General features: G+C 41.0%; 1 protein-coding gene across 6 annotated transcripts in view; it reads left to right on the top strand.

The window, feature by feature from the left end:
• Window positions 1-23,842, top strand: part of LOC116974451 (neurobeachin-like) — a 395,937-nt gene that overhangs the window by 149,155 nt on the left and 222,940 nt on the right. The gene's annotated exons all lie outside the window — the stretch shown is intronic.

Below are 23,842 nucleotides of genomic sequence, written 5' to 3' on the forward strand. Positions count from 1 at the left end.
TATGTATCTATGTAAAATGCTGGAATAACTCAACGGAACAGGCAACATCTCTGGAGAGAAGGAATGGGTGACGTTTCGGGTCAAGACCCTTTTTCATACTGAAGTCGGGGATGAGTGGGACAGAGATAGAATGCAGTCGGAGACTGTAAGACTGGTGGGAGAACTGGGAAGGTTGAGGAGATGGAGAGAGAGGGAAAGCAAGGGCTATTTGAAGCTACAGTAGTTAATGTTCATACCTCTGGGATGTAAGCTACCCAAGTGAAATATGAGGTGCTGTTCCTCCAATTTGCACTGGGCCTCACTCTGACAATGGAGGAGGCCCAGAACAGAAATGTCAGATTTGGAATGGGAGGGGAATGGCGTGAATTCACAGCTTTATCCTGCGCCACTTAATCCAAGGGCGAGCGGACAGACGGACGAAAGCAACGATCATAGAGTGGAATAGATGACATTTCGGGTCGAGACCTTTCTTCAGACTGAGTCGGGGAAAGAGGAACAAGAGATATAGGACAAATGAATGGAAGATATGCCTATATCTCCTGTTTCCCTTTCCCTTGACTGTCAGTCTGAAGAAGGGTCTCGACACGAAATGTCATCTATTCCACTCTATGATCATTTCTTTCATCTGAGAGAGAGAGATGCAAGAAAGCAGCTATGACATATAATACACAATAAACTATATTATTAATGCACAATAAACAAGTTATGCATTCTTGTACTCTTACATGGGCATGACCACACATAACCCCCCCCCCCCCTCCCCCCCTTCCTTCCCAAACCTCAGCTTCACGGACCTTAGAATACCCCTAGTTCCTAAAACCCATTTCCATCACTGACTAGGGGTTATTAACCTGCAAACCCGCACAGCTTTGGGATGTTGGAGGAAACCGGAGCACCCGGAAGAAACCCATGTGGCCACAGGGAAACGTGCAAACTCCACACACAGACAGCACCCAAGGTCCAAATCAAACCCGGGTCTCTGGCGCAGTAAAGCAGCAGCTCTAGCAGCTGTGCCACTGTTACTATGACTGGGATTTGTTTTTGGAATTTAAATTGCTTTTATCATTTGAATTTAAATTCCCCAGCTGCTATGGTGAGATTCAACTCTTGGGTCTGAATCAATAGTCCATTGTTGCGTCTGTTAATCCAGTAACTTAGTCACTACTGTAACAAAGAATTCAGTCAATATTATAGCGCATTTGTAACATACATAATTCTTTGGAATTCTCATTTTACGATAGCATACAATTCAAACATGTACAGTGATCAAAGGTAGTTGGAAATCATGTTTTCATGTTATATGTAAAGAAACAGTGATAGTTTACAGGAATTTAATGAAAGTTTATGTTCAAAAGCATCATCTTGACAAAATGCATCAAGGGTTAAATTTCCAGAGTCTCGGCAGCCAGACAGAAAGGCGGCCTTTGATAGCAGAGCAGCAACAAAAATAATCTGAAGAGAAAGACTTGAAGTACTCACAAGGTTGAATGCCTGGAATAGATTGCTCGGGGTTATCAGAACAGATATGAAGTTAAGCCCAAGATCTTGAAGGCATTTGGACTCAATGCAGCAAGGACAAGAGCAATATATTTATGAAAAGAAATAAAAATGAATCTGTGTTCAATAAACACCTTTCACAGGACCTGGATTTCCCAAAGCACTTTACAATCAATGAAGTGCATTTGAACTGTAGACTCTGTTTTAAAGTACCAATTTTTATAGATAAGCTGCTGCAAACAGAAATGTGAAAATGAACAGAAAGTGCTAGTGATTGAGGTATGAAGTGGCAAGGAGAGTGTAAATAATTCCCTCGGTGTTGTTCAGAGTTTTGCCACGTGGAATTTTACATAATTTCTTGAGGGCGGAGATGAGGCTTGATTTTGCTTGCACCCACAAGAGGAAACTGACACTGACACTGGCAATAACCCCAGATATTAGTGCCTGCGTTTCTGGAGTGACTTGAAGTTGCAACCTCAAGTTCAAGTTCAAGTGAGTTTATTGTCATGTATCCCTGTATAGGACAATTAAATTCTTGCTTTGCTTCAGCACACAGAACATAGTAGGCATTTACTACAAAACAGATAAGTGTGTCCATATACCATAATATAAATATATACACACATGAATAAATAAACTGATAAAGTGCAAATAACAGAAAATGGGTTATTAATAATCAGAGTTTTTTTCTGAGCCAGATTTAATAGCCTGATGGCTGTGGGGAAGTAGCTTTTCCTGAACCTGGTTGTTGCAGTCTTCAGGCTCCTGTACCTTCTACCTGAAGGTAGCAGGGAGATGAGTGTGTGGCCAGGATGGTGTGGGTCTTTGATGATGCTGCCAGCCTTTTTGAGGCAGCGACTGCGATAAATCCCCTCGATGGAAGGAAGGTCAGAGCCGATGATGGACTGGGCAGTGTTTACTACTTTTTGTAGTCTTTTCCTCTCCAGGGCGCTCAAATTGCCGAACCAAGCCACGATGCAACTGGTCAGCATGCTCTCTACTGTGCACCTGTAGAAGTTAGAGAGAGTCTTCCTTGACAAACCGACTCTCCGTAATCTTCTCAGGAAGTAGAGGCGCTGATGAGCTTTCTTGATAATTGCATTAGTGTTCTCGGACCAGTAGTGATCTTCAGAGATGTGCACGCCCAGGAATTTGAAGCTCTTGACCATTTCAACCATCGACCCGTTGATATAGATGGGGCTGTGGGTCCCCCTCCTACTCCTTCCAAAGTCCACAATCAGTTCCTTGGTTTTGCTGGTGTTGAGGGCCAGGTTATTGCGCTGGCACCATATGGACAGTTGCTCGATCTCTCTTCTGTACTCTGACTCATCCCCATCAGTGATACGTCCCACAACAGTGGTGTCGTCAGCGAACTTGATGATGGAGTTCGCACTGTGACTGGCTACGCAGTCATGAATATAGAGTGAGTACAGCAGGGGGCTGAGCACGCAGCCTTGAGGTGCTCCCGTGCTGATTGTTATCGAGGCTGACACATTTCCACCAATACGAACAGACTGTGGTCTGTGAATGAGGAAGTCGAGGATCCAATTGCAGAGGGATGCGCAGAGACCCAGTTCTGCGAGTTTGGTGCAACCTCATTAGGTGCAAGTGGAACCAGGGTGGGACTTCGAATTTCTGGATTACTTGACCAGGCTCAGGAACATTTTCTACCTCTCTGTTATCAGACTTCTGAACGGTCCTTCCATAGGCCAGGGTACTGTTTGATTCCCCTCTATCCCATTGAGGGCATTGGACTTTGTCTCTGGAACTGATGCGCTACAATGCTGAGATCTATGCTCTGCACTCTGTATCTTCTCCTTTGCTCTACCTATTGTACTTGAGTTTGAACTAATTATTTCTATGCATGGTATATCTGATCTGATTGGATAGCATGCAAAACAATGCTTTTCACTGTACCTCGGTACACGTGACAGTAATAAACATAAACCTAAACCTAAACTTGTGAAAGGTTAAAAGGAAGAAGCCAGCCAAGGAAATATGAGACAAAAGAGGAAATGTGAATTAAAAGTGTATTTGGGCGTTGGTTAAGGGGATGAATCACCAGGGAGCAGATGTGATGAGGAGGACAACAGAGAAAGATTCCAGAATTTCAGAACTGTTGAGTTGAGGTTCAGGATGAATAAGGGATGAAAGAACAGATATGATGGCTCTGATTTTTAAAATGGCCATCTTTTGGGTGTCTGAAAATGCAGCTTGGTGGAGGAAGTATGCAAAACTCAAGAGTTTTACTTTCCAGCACTTTCCAAATCCATTTTACTAATCACAAAATTCATCAAAAACCGAATTACAAATGTTGAAGTACTGGGATAGATCAAAGAATAGTATAGCCAGGAACAGGCCCTTCAGCCCACAACATCTCTGCCGAACATGATGCCAAGACAAACTCTTATCTACCTGCACATAATCTATATCCCTCCATTTCCATGCGCCTATCCACAGCCTCTTAAACATCACCATCGTATCTGGCGCGTTCTACCCTCTATGTAAAAAAAGCTGTGCATCGCACATCTCCTTATATTATAAACTGCACGTTGTCCATGCAGGGCAGTAGCTTGTTGAGCTGACTGGTGTCTTTTTCTTTCACTTGGATTTATATATACTAAGGAGGCACACACCAAAACTTTTAAAGTTGCTACTTTTGAGTAAATTACACAAGGAATTTTAATAGTATTGTAATATGTGCTTTATTGTAGTGAGCAAAACACTTCATTACAAGTACATGCATTATGATTGTTTGTGGGAGTATCTTTGCCAAAAGGAGTACACTAGTTTAAAAAAGGTAAATTACCACAATTTTCTGGAGGGCATTGTTGTTGTGGCTTTGTTAGCAATTCTTCATGCTGAAAAATGAATAACAGAAATTCTGACATTTCCATTGCCAGAGATTATTTTTTAAACAAGTAACCAAGTCAAAAATCCACCTCTTTTTATACTTGCTGACAAATTATGTCAAAGAGAATCAAGGTGAATTGCATTTAATCTTGGAAAAGTTTACCAATTTATATCTTCATCCTTTGTTAAACTCTTTGATTTCACTCTTTTGCGAAAGTTCTGCTATCAGAATGGGTTGTTATTCATTGCGATGTGGCTTCTTGTGTGAAAATTCTCAAGGGCAAAATCTGAGTGAATTAAGCATTCTTAGATTCTTAAAGACTGCGATCACGCGATTTATTAAACTATTTTATAATTTGTTTAACCAATCTATTTTTTTCTTCAAAATATGAAATATGTAGCTTATAAAATTGCCATTATTGGATCAAATATTTAAGCAGCCTTGGTGATTTATGCTCTTGTATTGAAGTAGTATCAGAAAATCAATGTTTGCAAAATTGAAACCGTATGGTTTTGTATTGATCTATGCTGCTAAATCAAAACTAAGGGCTTTTTAACAGCTTTTGAAGACAGGTTGCTACCTCTAATGGACAAACTATCAATTTGAGCTTTCCACTGATAAATCAGCTTGAAAATTGGATGTCATTTTTTTTCCACTCTAGCAGTGATTTTTCTTGCCCTTTTAACCTTACCTGACCTATTAGATTGGGTTATAGGTCTAAGCATAGACATCAGGAAGTGGTTGCTGTGATTGGCATTTAGATTAATGTATATGAATTTCATGGAAACTAAGATCCAAATGCAATGTGATCCTGAGATGAATCTGCAGACATCTTGTATTTTAATGTATTTTACCCAGGCAAAGAGCTTTGTATATATGTGCTTTTCCACAGTGAACCTCCATCTTGTACATATTCAACAAAGATCAATGCTATTTGTATTGTTTGACATTTTGACATTTGATACGTGCTCATGTAGCAAGTTCAGGTTCAAGGTCAGTTGTAGATTTGCACGTTGTTAGTTTAAACAATTATTGCAAACCCTTATTCATGGACTCCTATTTATATAGTTGTGTTCCATTTTGGCCCAATCTTTTTTTAAGTAACTTAAGGTTATATGGACAATTCATTCCTAATGCATCAAACACTTCATTATGTGAATGAATGTAAATATTTACTGGAAGAGGGAGAAAAGCTTGAATTTTCATCTTGCACATTTCACCACTCGACATCGCAGTATGTGAACAGAGCGTATGTTACCCTGACTGTATTGATCTCAAAGTTTTTTATTGTATAATTATTATTTGCCTGAGAAAAATGTGTCAGTTATTGATCTGGAGAGAAGCATTGAAGAAACCGTTTCCCTTGACTAACAGTGAGTGTCATCTTTCAGCAATGATGAATGGTAACAATCTGGTGTGGCGTAATTACTTGCCAATGGTATGAACCTTTCATTACCCCCCCCCCCCCCTCTATTGTAATATCCAATAATCTTCAACTCTATGAGCCCAAATCACTGAGATATTGATTTTAGTTAACTGAGTTGCAATCATGCAATTGTGTTGTGGCTTCATTTAAAGATGTCCTTGATGAAAACAGGCACACTAATTGACTATCCTCAGGCTAGTGAATAAAACACTCATTTTATCTGTGTTTTACTATTTGTATTCCCTTTCCTTCCACTAATTGCTCTTATGAGGTCTACCCTAAGGGCAGTTTTAACCTTAAACCTTCATTAAACTAGAACGGGAGGTATTCATTTAGAGCATTACTGGTTTATAGCCCCAACTTTGAACTGAGATTAATAATTAATGAATTTGTTTTATTTTACCTCAACTGGTTGTACCAGTGATTGGATAGGTTTAGGTTTAAGATTATTTTAGTCACATATACAGAAGTACAGTGAAATGCTTTGTTTTGCATGCTATCCAAACAGATCAGATAATCTATCTATCTATCTTCTATATTACTAAAAGTCTGTTCTTGACCGGTTTTGGCCATCTGTGCTGCGATTTCCGAGGGAACGCCGCCACCTACAGCCGTCATTTTTGGCCACCTTGCTCAGAGCCCCCCTCCGCTGCATGTGTGCCGAGGATGTTTCCCGTCGATGAAAAATGACAGAGATATTAATGTTTTTACAAAATTCCCCATTCTCTCTGCTGCCCCCGCTGGTGGCAGGGGGGGAGGGACTATAAAACCAGGAAGTGGTGTGCCTCACTCACTCTTCAAGATGGAGGAAGGCAGAGGGTCACGTTTCTCTGAGCTGTGAATAACACGGAACACATGTCCACTCAAATGTAAGTGCCCTTAGTGGTTCTAAAATGCTTGCAGAATGTGTCTATTGGTTCTAAAATGTTTGCAAAAAGTGTCTATTGGTTCTAAAATGTTTGCAAAAAGTGTCTCTTTTGGTTCTACAATGCTTGCAGAATGTGCCTATTGGTTCTAAAGCTTGTAAAAAATGTCTATTGGTTCTAAAGCTTTCAAAAAACGTCTATTGGTTCTAAAGCTTGCAAAAAGTGTCTATTGGTTCCAAAGCTTTAAAAAAAGTGTCTATTGGTTCCAAAGCTTTAAAAAAAGTGTCTATTGGTTCTAAATCTTGCAAAAAAATGTCTATTGGTTCTAAAGCTTGCAAAAAAATGTCTATTGGTTCTAAAGCTTGCAAAAAAATGTATATTGGTTCTAAAGCTTGCAAAAAGTGTCTCTATTGGTTCTAAATGTTGCAAGACGTGTCTATTGGTTCTAAAGCTTGCAAAAAATGTCTCTATTGGTTCTAAAGCTTGCAAAAAAAGTGTCTATTGGTGCCAAAGCTTTCAAAAAAAGTGTCTATTGGTTCTAAAGCTTGCAAAAAATGTCTCTATTGGTTCTAAAGCTTGCAAAAAATGTCTCTATTGGTTCCAAAGCTTGCAAAATATGTCTATTGGTTCTAAAGCTTGCAAAAATATGTCTATTGGTTCTAAAGCTTGCAAAAATATGTCTATTGGTTCTAAAGCTTGCAAAAATATGTCTATTGGTTCTAAAGCTTGCAAAAATATGTCTATTGGTTCTAAAGCTGGCAAAAATATGTGTCTATTGGTTCTAAACTTGCAAAAATATGTCTATTGGTTCTAAAGCTGGCAAAAATATGTGTCTATTGGTTCTAAAGCTGGCAAAAATATGTGTCTATTGGTTCTAAACTTGCAAAAATATGTCTATTGGTTCTAAAGCTGGCTTTATATGTCTATTGGTTCTAAAGCTGGCTTTATATGTCTATTGGTTCTAAAGCTGGCTTTATATGTCTATTGGTTCTAAAGCTGGCAAAAATATGTCTATTGGTTCTAAAGCTGGCAAAAATATGTCTATTGGTTCTAAAGCTTGCAAAAAAATGACTATTGGTTCTAAAGCTTGGGTGTGGCTTGAAGTTGAAAGGCATTACTTTTTGCAGATGGTGGCTTGAGTGCAATGGCTTGAAGTTAAAATGCATTACTTGCTGCAAATGGGGGTGTGGGTGCATTGGCTTGAAGTTGAAAGGCACTACTTACTGCAAATTGTGGCTTGAAGTTGAAAGGCACTACCTACAGCAAATGGTGGCTTGGGAGCTTTGGCTTGAAGTTGAAAGGCACTATTACTGCAAATGGTGGCTTGGTTGCTTTGGCTTGAAGTTGAAAGGCACTACTTACTGCAAATGGTGGCTTGGTTGCTTTGGCTTGAAGTTGAAAGCACTACTTACTGCAAATGGTGGCTTGGGTGCTTATGCTTGAAGTTGAAAGGCACCTCTTACTGCAAATGGTGGCATGAAGTTGAAAGGCACTACTTACTGCAAATGGTGGCTTGGGAGCTTTGGCTTGAAGTTGAAAGGCACTATTACTGCAAATGGTGGCTTGGTTGCTTTGGCTTGAAGTTGAAAGGCACTACTTCCTGCAGATGGTGGCTTGGGTGCTTTGGCTTGAAGTTGAAAGCACTACTTACTGCAAATGGTGGCTTGGTTGCTTTGGCTTGAAGTTGAAAGGCACTACTTACTGCAAATGGTGGCTTGTGTGTGGCTTGAAGTTGAAAGACACCACTTACTGCAAATGATGGCTTGGGTGTGGCTTGAAGTTGAAAGACACCACTTACTGCAAATGATGGCTTGGGTGTGGCTTGAAGTTGAAAGACACCACTTACTGCAAATGGTGGCATGAAGTTGAAAGGCACTACTTACTGCAAATGGTGGCTTGGGTGCATTGGCTTGAAGTTGAAAGACACTACTTCCTGCAGATGGGGGCGTGGGTGCATTGGCTTGAAGTTGAAAGACACTACTTCCTGCAGATGGTGGCTTGGGTGCTTATGCTTGAAGTTGAAAGGCACTACTTCCTGCAGATGGTGGCTTGGGTGCTTTGGCTTGAAGTTGAAAGACCCAACACTGCAAATGGTGGCTTGGGTGTGGCTTGAAGTTGAAAGACACCACTTACTGCAAATGATGGCTTGGGTGTGGCTTGAAGTTGAAAGACACCACTTACTGCAAATGGTGGCATGAAGTTGAAAGGCACTACTTACTGCAAATGGTGGCTTGGGAGCTTTGGCTTGAAGTTGAAAGGCACTATTACTGCAAATGGTGGCTTGGTTGCTTTGGCTTGAAGTTGAAAGGCACTACTTCCTGCAGATGGTGGCTTGGGTGCTTTGGCTTGAAGTTGAAAGGCACCTCTTACTGCAGATGGTGGCTTGGGTGCAATGGCTTGAAGTTAAAATGCATTACTTATTGCAAATGGGGGCGTGGGTGCATTGGCTTGAAGTTGAAAGGCACTACTTACTGCAAATGGTGGCTTGGATGCAATGGCTTGAAGTTAAAAGGCATTACTTACTGCAAATGGTGGCTTGGGTGCATTGGCTTGAAGTTGAAAGGCACCACTTACTGCAAATGGTGGCATGAAGTTGAAAGGTGCAGAGAATTCTTCCCATCAATGAAAAATAAAAGTGTTATTAGTTTTTTTTTAAATGTTGAGAATCTCTCTCCTGTCAATCATTCCATGAAAGCCACACCTTTTCCGGTGGGGGGGGGGGGGTTATAAAACCCGGAAATGTGGGTGTGGCTCAGTCTCTGCAAGATGGAGGAGGGAGAGGTCACGACTCGCTGTCTTTAGTGGCTTTGCACCCTACTTCAAATGGTATGAAACTGCACTTGAATTTGGTGGCCTTGCACCCTGCTAGAAGTGGTTAGAAACTGCACTTAAATTTGGTGGCCTTATACCCTGCTTGAAATAGAATTTCAAGGATTAGCCGTGAGTCAACTACCAGCCCACCAGCCGTGAGTGAGTGAGTTGCCAGCACAACAGGCTTGATTGACTGAGACGCCAGCCCAAGAATCCATTTGACGCACAATTTGCATACTAGCCCTCTGGAAACCAGTCCCTTCAGCCCACAACACCCATACTAGCGCTCCAGAAAGCCCCCCCCCCCCCCTCCCCCCCCCCAACTGGCCACCAATATTAGAATTGGTGGAGAGGTGGAATATTGCGTTGGATGACCAGCCCTCCTGTGTGATGCTGGGACCCAACGGGTCCCACTTAGTCTAGTACTATATATAAATACAATCAAATCAAACTCAAGAAAAATAGATAGACCGAAGGGGAAGATACAAAGTGCAGAATGTAGTTCAACTATTTTCTACAGGGATGTTTAAAATCTCCCGTAGAGATGAATCGTGTCTAGAAGTTCAAGATAATTAGAATGAAAAGGGAAACTTAAAAAAAAAAAATGAGTTGGATAAATGCATCTATCATGAGGAGAATGAATGAGACCTTTGCATAAAATTATTGTAAATTTGAAATATGAAACACTGTATGACATAAGTTAGACATACTGCACCCTAAAGGAAATGTTTTTTCAATACAATTCTATTTTGTCATTTGTGAACGAAGTTATCTTAAAAACGTCAATCCTTGTTTGAATTCCCATGATCCGGAGTAGTTTGCAGAGAGGTTTTCCCTTCATAGTAATAACATGTGGTGCAGTCACTAAGTTACTCTTCCATAGATATATAGCAGACCAATGAGGAAAGCAAAGGTCTTAAAAAAAGTCATTTCCTACACACATCTAACAGTGTTTTGCATTCCTCAGAAATTAAGGTAATGTCCATATATGTGTTTTTTCTACAAATTCACCTCGCAACCTCACCCCACTCAGTTCTTGCTCTGAAGAAGAGTCCTGACTCGAAATGTCACTTATCTATGCTCACTAGAGACTCTGCCTGAGCTGCTGAGGTATTCCAGCACTTTGTGTCATTTTTGTAAGCTGCATTCTTTCATATTTGGTGATAGAATAGAATATTGAATAGATTACTTATAGATTCACCCTATACCACTGCATCTAGTACACCATTTTCTTTCATTTTAAGCTATAACAGGCCTCTCACTGTTCACAGTCAAAGTGCATGTCTGCCTTAACTAAATGCAGATGAAAGTAATTCTCTTCTCACAGTCATTTCTGTGATTTTGTTGGCCTCCAATTTCCGACATGATCGCTGGAAATGGTTTGTCCGTTTGTTGGCTTTCAATAACTGCATTTTCTTTTGGATTATGTTATCTTGGGAGAAATGCAGACTAATTTAAACCACTTGAAATGTTAGTTAATCCTGTGTCCTTAAAAGTCTGCATTCATCAGTTTAACACCTTGTATATTTTGTAGATAATTGCATTATTGGGTATTTTGTTGGTCAAAAGTATATAGAAATGCATGGACTCTGATTGAACAGTTATACTTTGCGGTGCCACAATAGCTTACTCTGTATACAGTGGAGCCTCAGCAAAACCGAAGCATACCGTTTATACACCATACCAGGCTTTTATTGGTTTTCAGAGCCCCTTGGGTTCCTGCCAAGGCTGCCTCACTCATAAATGGTTAGAGGTTAATTTGGTCATTGGGAGTTGGGGCAAAGATTTGCTCTGCACATCTCCTTTAAACTATCCCCATCTCACCCTAAAGAAATGTCCTCTACTATTTGATATTTCCATCCAGAGAAAATGGTTCTGACTGTCTACCCTATGTATGCCACTTATAACTTTATATACTTCTATCAGGCATTCCCTCAATCTCTGGCGCGCCAGAGGAAAAAATCCCTTACTATAAACCACAAAGCCAGAAGCACTCCTTGCATCATGGATGAATGAAAATGATTGAGTCACAGCTGCTAAACCTTGCATTAATCTAAGAAAAGGTGAGACATAGTCTCCCATGTATGAGGGTGAAGAAGGTTAACCACACTCGCAAGAGATTCACGTTCACAGACATTAACATAACCTTTGACCTCTGTCTCCAATGAAAAATGAGCCTCCCAATATGATCATGCTTTGCTTGCACTTCAATATGACTGCGTTCTCTTCATAGAAAGAGAGTCATTGCCAGTGTATCTGACATCCTTTTACAGAGATCGTTACCAATGGAACAGGACATTTATAATGGTCAAACTCCGAATGAAGTATCATTCTCAAGGTTTTCTTCCTGGAGAATGGTCAGGAGCTGGCTGGACCACCACAGTGGCAGATCCATTAATAGATCATTTTAAATGCGGGCTTCAGTGCCACAGTGTTGCCGTTATTTCCTTTGGCTGACTTAGAGCCTAATGTTACCATGGCTTTTTCAGGCAGATCACACGGCTGAAAAGGCATCCTTTAAGATTTTCTCCCTGGAAGTAATTGACACCATGGAGGTATCAATGCTAATTTGTTTCTATTTGCCAAATCACCATTTAGTTTAGTTTAGTTTGGAGATACAACATTTAAACAGTCTCTTCAGCCCACCGAATCCGCGGCGATCAGCGATCACCCACATGCTAGTTCTATCCTACACGCCAGCAACCATTTACAGAAGCCAATTAACCTGTATGTTCTTGGAACGTGGGAGGAAACTGGAGCACCCGGAGAAAACCTACGCAGTCACAGGGAGAAAGTGCAAACTCCGTGTAAACAGCACCCGTGTTCAGGACTGGTGTTTTTCTCTTTGCACTAGTTGTTGTACTTGATTGTACTCGTGTAAAATATGATTTGACTGGATTGCATGCAAGCAAAGCCTTTCAATATTTCTCGGGAATAATAAACAAATACTTTTACTCAAGCCTACATTATTCTGTAAAGCTAACACAAAGGGTTCTATAGAGGACTGAAGTAGTTTTCGGGCAAATAAACCTTGGGTTGCATTTTTAGGTGGTTTCTCATTGGACTCCTACCATAGTGATTTTGTATCCACGAACAGTATATCGCTTGAACTTTGGCTACAAGGCTGACAAATCCATACATCTACTCTGCTTTGTGTTTTCTGCTGAATAAAAAGTGGAAATATTCATTTTGTCCTGAAGTGTAGAACACTAGTATATAATGCATTGAGCTGTCCGTGGATAGGATAGGTTTAGAGGGAAATGTGCCAAACACAGGCAGCTGGGACTTGTGTAGATGGGACATGTTGGTCGGCATGAGCAAGTTGGGCCGAAGAGCCTGTTTCCATGACTCCATGACTCCATGACTCCAATGATCTGATGGGTATGGTTAGTATTATAGTGATGTCTGTCAGAGCAGACAGGGAATTTTTTGTGAGCCTGGAGTTTAATCTCCAAAAAATTGCCCAGAGTGGAAATGTTAAAGACTAGAGGGCATTGCTTTCAGGTGAAAGGGGCAAAGTATAAAGGAAATGTGTGGGGCATATTTTTTTACACTGAGGGTGGTGGGTGCCTGGAATGCGCTGCCAGGGCTGGTGGTGGAGGCAGATACGATAGTGGTGTTTACGAGGCTTTTACATTGGCACACAGATATGCAGGGAATGGACAGGTATGGATCATGTGCAGGCAGATGAGATTAATTTAGCTTGGCATAATGTTCAGCACAGACATTGTGGGAAGAAGGGCCTGTTCCTGTGCAGTATGTTTCTATGCGATGCATTCTGTTACAAAAAATCTGTAAATATTAGTTCCTCGGAGAAATTATGGTAGGAATGTGGGTCCCTGTAGATTCTGGCAGTATAACATTCACGTTAATAATCTCTTCTGTTCTTCCTTTCCTTGGACATATGTCCATGCTGCTACTCCCTCTAGTGCCTGTCCTCAGTTCCAGAAAAAACAGCGAGAGCACCATTGCAGGCAAATAGTCAAAGGAACTTTTTTCAGAAATGACTGTGGACTTCTGGAGAAGTCACAGTGGTGATTAGGGGTAGATTAGGGGTTGATTTCAGAATGAGCAGGCAGATTCCACAATGTTCTCCACCAACTGCAGAAATTTAGATTTTAGAGATACAGCATGGAAACAGGCCCTTCGGCCCACCGAGTCCATGCCAATCAATGATCACCCCGGACACCAGCACTATCCTACACACTAGGGCCAATTTACAATTTACAGAAGACAATTATCCTACAAACTTGTACGTCTTTGGAATGCATGGGGAAACCGGAGCATCTGGAGAAAACCCACGCGGTCACAGGGAGAACGTACAAGCTCTATACAGACAGCACAGGTTTTCTCCCACACTCCAAAGACGTACAGGTTTGTAGGTTAATTGGCTTGGTATGAATGTAAATTGTACCTAGTATAGCGACAAACTACACAGTACAACTGAGCTGTAGGCCTCTGTTGAGAAATCGATTTAGGTTCAGTTTAGTAAATGGCCGCAGCATAAACAATTATTAGCAATACCATGCACCTATAAAACTTAGTGTGTTAATAATTGGTTTGATTTTGAGCCACAGCTAAGTTTTTACCTATCTGTGATACATTGTCATCCTCTCAAATTCAAATTGAACTCCGGTGAAGGTTTCCACCAAATATAGTGTATGGATCATACAAGGTGAAAATAAGTAGCACAAGCAAGATATGATAGCTTCAATATTCCTTTGTAATGGTTCATAGTTTATATGGATAAAATTTATGAATTGATATAAGATATCGTTGAACTTTGACCTTAGCTGTGCAAGAAATACTTCTCCAGGCCATTACACACTCAGTTTATCTTTTTGTAATGCATAAACAAACATTTTAGCCTGGGGGAAGCTTTAGATTTAAGCTTCAGAGGTGCCTCCATAAAAAATCAATAGCTAGATTTATTTTCCCTTTGTAAATCAGCATTCCTAAATATCCGCCATTATGAAGCAACACAGCATGCCATTCCACTTCCATCTTTCACTGTTAGAATTTTAACATGTCATATACAGTGCCCTCCATAATGTTTGGGATAAAGACCCATCATTTATTTATTTGCCTCTGTACTCCACAATTTGAGATTTGTAATAGAATAAATCACATTTAGTTAAAGTGCACATTGTCAGATTTTATTAAAGGGTATTTTTATACATTTTGGTTTCACCATGTAGAATTACCGCTATGTTTATACATTGTCCCCCCATTTCAGGACACCACAATGTTTGGGACACATGGCTTCACAGGCGTTTGTAATTGCACAGGTGTGTTTAATTGCCTCATTAATACAGGTATAAGAGAGTCTTTCCTCCAGTCCTTCCATCACATTTGGAAACTTTAATTGCTGTTTATCAAAGTTGTGGACCAAAGTTGTGTCAATGAAAATCAAAGATGCCATTATGAGATTGAGAAACAAGAGTAAAACTGTTCGAGACATCAGCCAAACCTGAGGCTTACCAAAAATCAACTGTTTGGAACATCATTAAGAAGAAAGAGAGCACTGGTGAGCTTACTAATCGCAAAGGTACTGGCCGGCCAAGGAAGACCTCCACAGCTGATGACAGAAGAATTCCCTCTATAATAAAGAAAAAAACTCAAACGCCTGTCCGACAGATCAGAAACACTCTTCAGGAGTCAGGTGTGGATTTGTCAATGACCAGTGTCTGCAGAAGACTTCATGAACAGATATACAGAGGCTACACTGCAAGATGCAAACTACTGTTTAGCTGCAAAAATAGGATGGCCAGGTTACAGCTTGCCAAGAAGTACTTAAAAGAGCAACCACAGTTCTGGAAAAAGGTCTTGTGGACAGATGAGAGGAAGATTAACTTATATCAGAGTGATGGCAAGAGCAAAGTATGGAGGAGGGAAGGGACTGCACAAGATCCAAAGCATACCACCTCATCTGTGAAACACAGTGGTGGGGGTGTTATGGGCTGGGCATGTATGCACTGCTGAAGGTATCACTTATCATCATTGATGATACAACTGCTGATGGTAGTACCATGATGGATTCTGAAGTGCATAGACACATCCTATCTGCTCAAGTTCAACCAAATGCCTCAAAACTCATTGGCCGGCGGTTCATTCAATAGCAAGACAATGATCCCAAACATACTGTTAAAGCAACAAAGGAATTTTTCAAAGCTAAAAAATGGTAAATTCTTGAGTGGCCAAGCCAATCACCCGACCTGAACACAATTGAGCATGCCTTTTATATGCTGAAGAGAAAACTGAAGGGGACAAGCCCCCAAAACAAGCATAAGCTAAAGGTAAACAAAAATGCTGGAGAAAATCAGCGGGTGCAGCAGCATCTATGGAGCGAAGGAAATAGGCAACGTTTCGTGCCGAAACTTTGCCTATTTCCTTCGCTCCATAGATGCTGCTGCACCCACTGAGTTTTTCCAGCATTTTTGTGTACCTTCGATTTTCCAGCATCTGCAGTTCCTTCTTAAACACAAGCATAAGCTAAAGATGGCTGCAATACAGGCCTGGCAGAGCATCACCAACAACATACTAAACATGACTACTTTCATTCACATGACATTGCTGTGTCCAAAACATTATGGTGCCCTGAAATTTGGGGGACTATGTATAAACACTGCTGTAATTTCTACATGATGAAACCAAAATGTATAAAAAGGGCCTTTATTAAAATCTGACAATGTGTACTTTAACTACATGTGATTTTTTTCTATTACAAATCTCAAATTGTGGAGTACAGAGGCAAATAAATAAATGATGGGTTTTTGTCCCAAACATTATGGAGTGCACTGTATATAATCACCTCATTGTTGCTGTTCTGAAAAATAATCAAAATCATTAATGAATAAAATAAATTTCTTGCAATGAAAAATTTAAATTCATTGTATGCCGGACCATTTATCACAGGAGAGATATTATTTAAATGTACGGAAGTCCTTTTTTTTTCCACTTTTATAAAAATGGAAAAAAAACATTATTTGATGAACTGGGTTAGTAGCACGGGGAAGCAAATTACTCCAATATTTCTAAATTATATAAATAACCAAAGTGAAAATTCTACATGATATAGGTTGGTGAAGATGTACAAAACAACAATCATTCCTGGCAGTTCATGGTTATCAATGTTGAACAGCAAATTAGATTTTCAAGTATGTCTTGCAATGATTGATTGGAGATGTGAATAATAAATTTAGCCTGCTTTGTATAAACCTTGACCACCATATTTTTGTCATTGTGTACAATTGGAAAGTAGGAAGTGAAAGTCAAGAGAGCTAATTATTTCTACAGATTGCCTTTCTGATGAATAGTCTGCCATTCTGAGTTATAGCCTGAAGATTTATTGTGGTTTGAATTTGCTGTTTGGGTCATTACAGATATTCAGAAATAATTATCAAAGATGAAAGGCAGGCAGGCATGATAAAGTGTGTGATATTTCAGGGCTGTATCATAATCAAACATCCAGCATATAGTATCTAATCTTTCAGAAAACAGAAATAATATTTTATGTTAATATAGCAATAGAATATGGGAAGAAGCACAATGTTTATTTATATAAGAATTTCTTAAACATGGGCAGAAAGAAGTCAGTTTGGCAAATACATTAGCAATATAAAGCTTTCAAATCTATTTGAACAGTATAGAGTAATGACTTCAATGTCAGGCTTTCATCTTCATATATAATGTAACCATTTATATAGTTTTCTGGCTCAGTGACTCACTTCTCAGCAGGGGTAGGGAAACGTTGATGGCAACATTATGAAGTTTCTTAATTTTGTGTTATTAGCTGGTCTAATCTAAAGCAGGACTGATCAGTGTTTACTGCCTTGTTGTAAAAGTTAATGGCAGGCCACAACTTAATGTGTTTACTTAACCCCGAAATATACTACTGCTTATGGCTATTTTGCAGAAATTCACATTGTTTAATGATTCGGTTACATTTACATCTTTATGTATGTGTGTATAAAACCATTAGGGTAATTGATAAGGTGAATGCACAGAGAAACTTTTGTTCAGTGTATTGGAACCAAGAATCAGAGGACACAAGTTTAAGGTAAGAGGGGAAAGATTTAATAGGAACATGAGGGGCTACTTTTTCACTCAAAAGGAGGTGGGTATATGGAACGAGCTGCCAGAGGGGGTAGTTGAGGCAGGTACTAAAACACCATTTAAAAGACACTTGGACAGGTACATGGATAGGAAAGGTTTAGAGAAATACGGGTCAAATTAGGGCAAATGGGACTAGATGGGGAATCTTGGTTGGAATGGACGATTGTGTTGAACGTCCTGTTTCCATGCTGTATTACTATGTCTACGACTATATATCAGTAATCAAAATTTATCAGAATTATTTTGTCTCCTTTATCACATACTGTTGAAATAATTGTGATGCCTTTGTTTACCTGGAAGCAATATTTCCCAGACGGGTTCAAGACCTCGGATAATAAAATGTAACCACTTTGTTCATTCCAGCATGAATACTCTGGGTTTCCTGGTGTGTGCTGGTACGGCTGCATGGAATTAGCGTCGACCCACAACATCCATGCTGACATTACTAGAGCCAGGATTTTGGCATAAATGTCACAAGTGCTTTTTCATGCCCTTTTTGATGATTTCAGGAAGATAATGCCTTTTTCAAAATTGAGTGCCTAAATCGGCCTTTTTTTCCGTGTTAACGTAACTTACAATAAACTTGCTCCTCAACTTCTCAGAGTACCTTTCCTTGGCAGCTCTGATTCCTCTTCTCAGCTTGTACTTGGCCTGCCTGCAGAGGTCTGCATCCCCGGTCCTGTAGGATCTACCCCTACAAGCGTCAAAATGCCTAAAGTCAAGTCAACGACTTGTAAAAAACTGAACGATTTGGTGAGAGTGTACGGGAGTGATATATTCTCTACAGACAACTGTGTGCAGTTTTGCAAAGCATGTGAGAAAGCAGTGAGTCATGAGAAGAAATATTTAGTCTCCCAGCATGTACAGACAGCTAAACACAAGTCGGCGGCAGAGAAACTGAAGGTAGGAAATACGCAAGCTTGTCTCCTCAAAACATTTACTGCTGGCTCCAGTCGCAAATCTGAGTTTTCGAGTGATCTGTGCAAAGCATTCATTGATGCTGGAATTCCACTGTGGAAATTGGAAAATCTCTCGGAGGTTTTTTAGAGAAATACACAGGAACATATACCGAGCGAGTCATCATTACGGAAAAATTATGTTGACAGCAACTTCAACATTGTTGTGCAGAAAATTAGAGATGAAGTTGCACGCAACAAAATATGGGTCTCAATAGACGAGACAACCGATGCTGTGGGGAGAAATGTTGCCAATGTGGTCATCGGTACACTGGAGACAGGTCAACCATCAAAGGAGTATTTGTTGACATCGGAAGTATTGGAGAAGTCAAACAACTCGACTATTGCTCAGTTGTTTACATCTTCACGCTGTTCTTTGGCCAGAAGGTATAAAACACGAGAATGTTCTTCTGTTTGTGACTGATGCAGCTCCGTACATGAAAAAAGCTGCTCGTGCTCTTAAGATTTTATTCCCCAAAATGTTGCATTTGACATGCTTAGCTCATGGACTCCATAGAATGGCCGAGCACACATGTAGCTTGTTTCCAAATGTCGATCGCTAGTTTCCAATGTCAAGAAAATCTTCCTCGAAGCACCGTCACGTGTGCAGTTGTTCAAGGAAATGGCACCCGAGATTCCGCTACCTCCTCAGCCCACTTTGACTAGGTAGGGTACATGGCTTTCTGCTGTACTCTACTATGCTGCAAATTTTGAAAAGATAAAAGAAATCACCAACTGTTTTGAAGAAGAAGAATCTGCTGCAGTCAGGATTGTCAGTGAAATCATGCAGAAAATGTCCCTCCACTGCGATCTTGTGTTTATTTCTTCCAATTTTGCAAATTTCCCACAAGCAATCACTTCCCTTGAGAAATGTGGCAAAACATTAGTGAATAACTTGCAGGTTTTCAACAAAGTAACTGACGATATTCGTAAAGTTCCTGGCGATTTAGGTAAAGACATACAATGAAATTGTGAGAGAGTGATTTTAGCTAACAAAGATCTTGAAGAAGTATAAAACATAGCTAAAGTTATCAAAGGTAGTTGTTATGCACAAGATATCACCATGAATATAGAGTTTATAGCTTGTTTCGGGTATGTACCAGTGACCTCAGCTGGGGTAGAAAGAAGTTTTTTACAACTGAAGCATATTCTGTCTGACAGACGGCATAGTTTACCAGATAATTTGAAAATAATGCTAGTAATTATGTGCAACCAGACAACTTTGGTCATTTAATGTAGTATACCTTTATACATTTTTAACCATATTTTGGTGGTGGAAATAAATGCCTTTGTATGCCTTTTTTTGTCAATAAATGCCTTTTTCGTGCCTTTGTTGTAATTTTATTTTACCTTTTTGCCTGCCTATTTCAGAGTTTTTTAGCGCCTAAACATCCTGACTCAACTTATTACCATTCACACAAATTCCATTTGCTCACCTTAGGCCTGAATCATATGCTTTGCGTATTTGAGTGTCTGTCTAAATGCCTTTTAAATGTATTAGTTGTAACATGTTCAACCATTCTCTGCATCACAAAAAAAAACCTTTAGATCATCTCAAAATTCTCTACCTTCATCGTAAACCTATGCCCTCTTGTTTTTGACACCTCTACTCTGGGGGAAAAAGAGTCCGAGTATCTACACTATCTATCCCTCTCATAAACATAAAGACCTGTATCGGGTTACCCCTCAAACCCCTTTGTTCCAGGTGAAATAAACCCAGCCTATTGGATCACTCCCCTTAACTAAAGTCTCCAATCTAGAAAACATCCTGGTGAATCTTCTCTACATTCTCTCCAATGCATTCACATCTTTCCCATCACGTAGTGAGTAGAACAGTGCACAATACTGCAAGTGTGGATTGTCTGTTACTATGCCCTCACCTTTGGCAGACGTGGCCTGCTATTACTTGAGACAGTAAAACAGTAGGACAATCCTGGCGAGCCGTGACCATACCCAGCAGCAGGCCTGTCTTGCCCACCACTGAACCTGGCACACACCCCTCGGCCTATAGGAGGGAAGCCGTTGAGCCTGGCCCATGCTCATCCCCCTGAGACTGGAGAACTGAAGAATGACGGTCGCGAAGAGCAAGGTCGGTAGGAAAGTGAACCGGGGTCTTTCTTTCCACTCCCTCGTCCTGCTGCGGAAGGTGTCCCTGGAACACAAAGGTGGCTGGGTGAGGAGAGGGACGCCGGTTAGCTGGATGAAGGCGATGGCTGGAGGCCCTGCAGCAGCCTAGGGCTCGCCTGGAATAGGCGCTGCTCCACAAGTCCTAGGGCACGGATTGGACTTTGGAAATGGCACCAAATCTTGTGACTCGAGAATGAATTTCCCTGTGTTTTGCACATGTAACAGTGAAGCACAATTGAACCATTGAAAGCTATTACTGACTAATGATGACTGTCATATGAAACCTTCCAAATATTGGCACAAGATCTCAGACATCAGTGAGAATGGCTTTACAAGATGAGCAGAGCTGGTTGTGCATTAATTGTGTGCAGATCCATTGCTGAGTTCCATGCCGGCTAAATGCTTGCTAACCACTTTAACTCCCCTTCCCTTTCCCGCACAGACCTTTCTATCCTTGGCTTCCTCCATTGCCAGTGGTCCCATGCAACCTGGTGGAACAGCATCTCATATTCCACTTGGGTAGTTTATACCCCAACGGTATGTACAATGAATTCTCCAATTGTAGGTAACAATCCAACGCCCTCTTGCCCCGTTTTCCCACCTTCTCTCCCTGTGCCCGACCTGGATGTGCACCCATTTCTCTCACTATCCCACTCCCCTTCCCCTTCACCCTGTCTACCTGTATCCCTCCCTCTGGCTTCACATTTCACTTCCCTTCTCTCCTTATATCACATACTTTTGCCTTTTCATCTCTGGCCTTTGTCCACCCATCTGACAATCAACCCCCCTCCTCTCATCTGTGTCAACCTATTACTTGCCAGGTTTTGTCCTGCCGCACCACCTTTCCAGCTTTCTTCCCACCGCTAGAATCAGTCTGAAGAAGGGTCCCAACCCAAAACGTCACCTGACCATGTCCTCAAGCGATGTTGCCTGATCTGCTAAGTTGCTCCACTACTTTAAGTATTTTTTTTTGTAAACCAGCATCTGTAGTTCCTTGTGTCTATGCCAGTTAGTTGGTTTATCTGTTGTCATGGTGGGTCTTAAACCTGTGCCTATGGAACATTAATCATGGCCTCGGAATCAATGTGTTTGACTCACAACTGCACTCCTACATAGATGTGTAGACTAATTAGTGACATCAAAATTACTGCGTTAAAACAGTAATAAAACTGCACAGACCACCACCATTAACCATAGCACCTAATTTAACAGTAATTTAACACTAACCCTTAATATGTTACAAGAAAGGTGATTTTCCGGTGGCGGCGCCTTGTGGCTGCGGCTCGCCTGCAGTCCGTCTGTCTTTTTTCTTTTTTTTTTGTCTTGTAAGGAGAATTTTTTGGGGGTTTATTTTTAGTTGTGTATATGTGTGGGGGTGTGGGGGGGGGGGGAAACGTTTTAATCTCTTCCTTGAATGTGGACGAGACCTTTTCCTTGTCGTGTCTCCGTTTCGCTGGGGCCTAACATCGTGGAGCTGGCGGCCTCCACCCGGAATCGATCTGAGGGCTCCAGTCGTAGAGCCTGCGGACTTACCATCACGGAGCTGGCTGACTTCGGAGGCTGTGGTGTCACTGCGGCTGCGACCCAACTTCGGAGCTTCCGAGGCTTCAGCCGCAGGCCCTGTGGACGGTAAAATCAGGAGCTCGCAGATTTTCGGGAGCTCCCGCAACGGCAACTTCGCCCGCCCCGAATCGTGGGGTTTGAATCGGCCCGTCGCAGGGCCTTACATCACCCGGCGCGGCTTAATCAGCCGCGGGACTTACCATCGCCCGCCGGGGGCTTTAACATCAGGTGCCTTGATCGCCTCGACGCAGCAGTTTGACTGCCTGACCGCGGGAGAAGAACAGGGAAGAGATAAGACTTTTGCCTTCCATCACAGTGAGGGGGTGTTTGGAGATTCACTGTGATGAATGTTTGTGTGGAATTGTGTTAATTGTGTGTTTTGTTTTTTTGCTGTTATGACTGCAGGGAACAAAATTTCGTTCAAACCTTTGTTTGCTTGAATGACAATAAAGGCATTCCAATTCTAATACTAATTGCACAAAAGAGGGCATAGAAGAATTTTGCAAAGATGTTGTCAGGGCTGCATTATTGTTGCTGAGGATAGATTTGATTAGCAAGACTTGTATTTTCTTTGCAACTGAGCAGGGACTAATTGTGATTAATAAAATTGTGAGGAGACAGTGTAAATAGAAACAGCACTTTTCCTTGGTAGAGGAGTAGGGTGGCACAGCTGATCGTGCTGTAAATAGTCCCTAGTGTGTAGCGAGTGGATGCCGAGGTGGAATAATATAGAACTAGCATGAACGAGTGATCAATGGTCGGCGTGGACTCGGGCTGGAGGAATGCGTACCAACTCCACACAGACAGCACCCGAGGTCCAGATCGAACCCGGGTCACTGGCCGTGTGAAGCAACAGCTCTACTAGCTGCACCTACTGCGACACTGTTCCGCTCTGAGGTTGTAAGCTTATGTTGACATAGATTCTTCTGCAGCTTTTCCTCTTATGCAGTCAGCATCCTCTGCTCACTCACCTTCTGTGGTTAAGTGTGTGAGTGGGCAGACCTCTTCCAAAGTTCAAACAAGGGACAAATAAGCAATTTGGTGAAGATTCACCACCTGTTTTTACCAGCCCACTGATTATAATTTTGCCAAAGTACTGTAGTGTAACTTTTTGTTTCGAAGTAATTCATTCCAATATCTGATTGAGGCTGCTGATTTCACTTTAACTGTTGCTAAAAGTGAAGGTCTCTTCAGCTATTACTGCAGGGTCTTCACTACCAATATTGTGGAAACGTTAGTGATCGAAGCATGGTACTTGAATCGGGATCTCGCCCAGGGCATGTTGTGTTCCCATACATTTATACTTATTTCCTATAATGGAATGTTTTCTGCTTTGCAGAAACAAAATTTCACAGGGCATGAAAATGTTAATTGAAAGCTTAAAGTCTTATCCATCCTTCAATAATGGTGTAATAATAATTTATCCAGACAATTATCACATGCTAGAACTTTTTGAGCTTTAATTCAGCTTTATTAATAATGAATAAAATTGCAAATTTCTCAGGTTGCTTTTCACCTGTGGGAATTATTTCAATGAATATTTCAACACATTATTTTAATCATGGTTGTGCAATCTCAAATAAAGCAATATTTTATAGTTCCAAGTTCAGTCTGCAGAGGGCTGGAG

This window comes from Amblyraja radiata, chromosome 6, assembly GCF_010909765.2.
Source record: "Amblyraja radiata isolate CabotCenter1 chromosome 6, sAmbRad1.1.pri, whole genome shotgun sequence".
NCBI lineage: Eukaryota > Metazoa > Chordata > Chondrichthyes > Rajiformes > Rajidae > Amblyraja > Amblyraja radiata.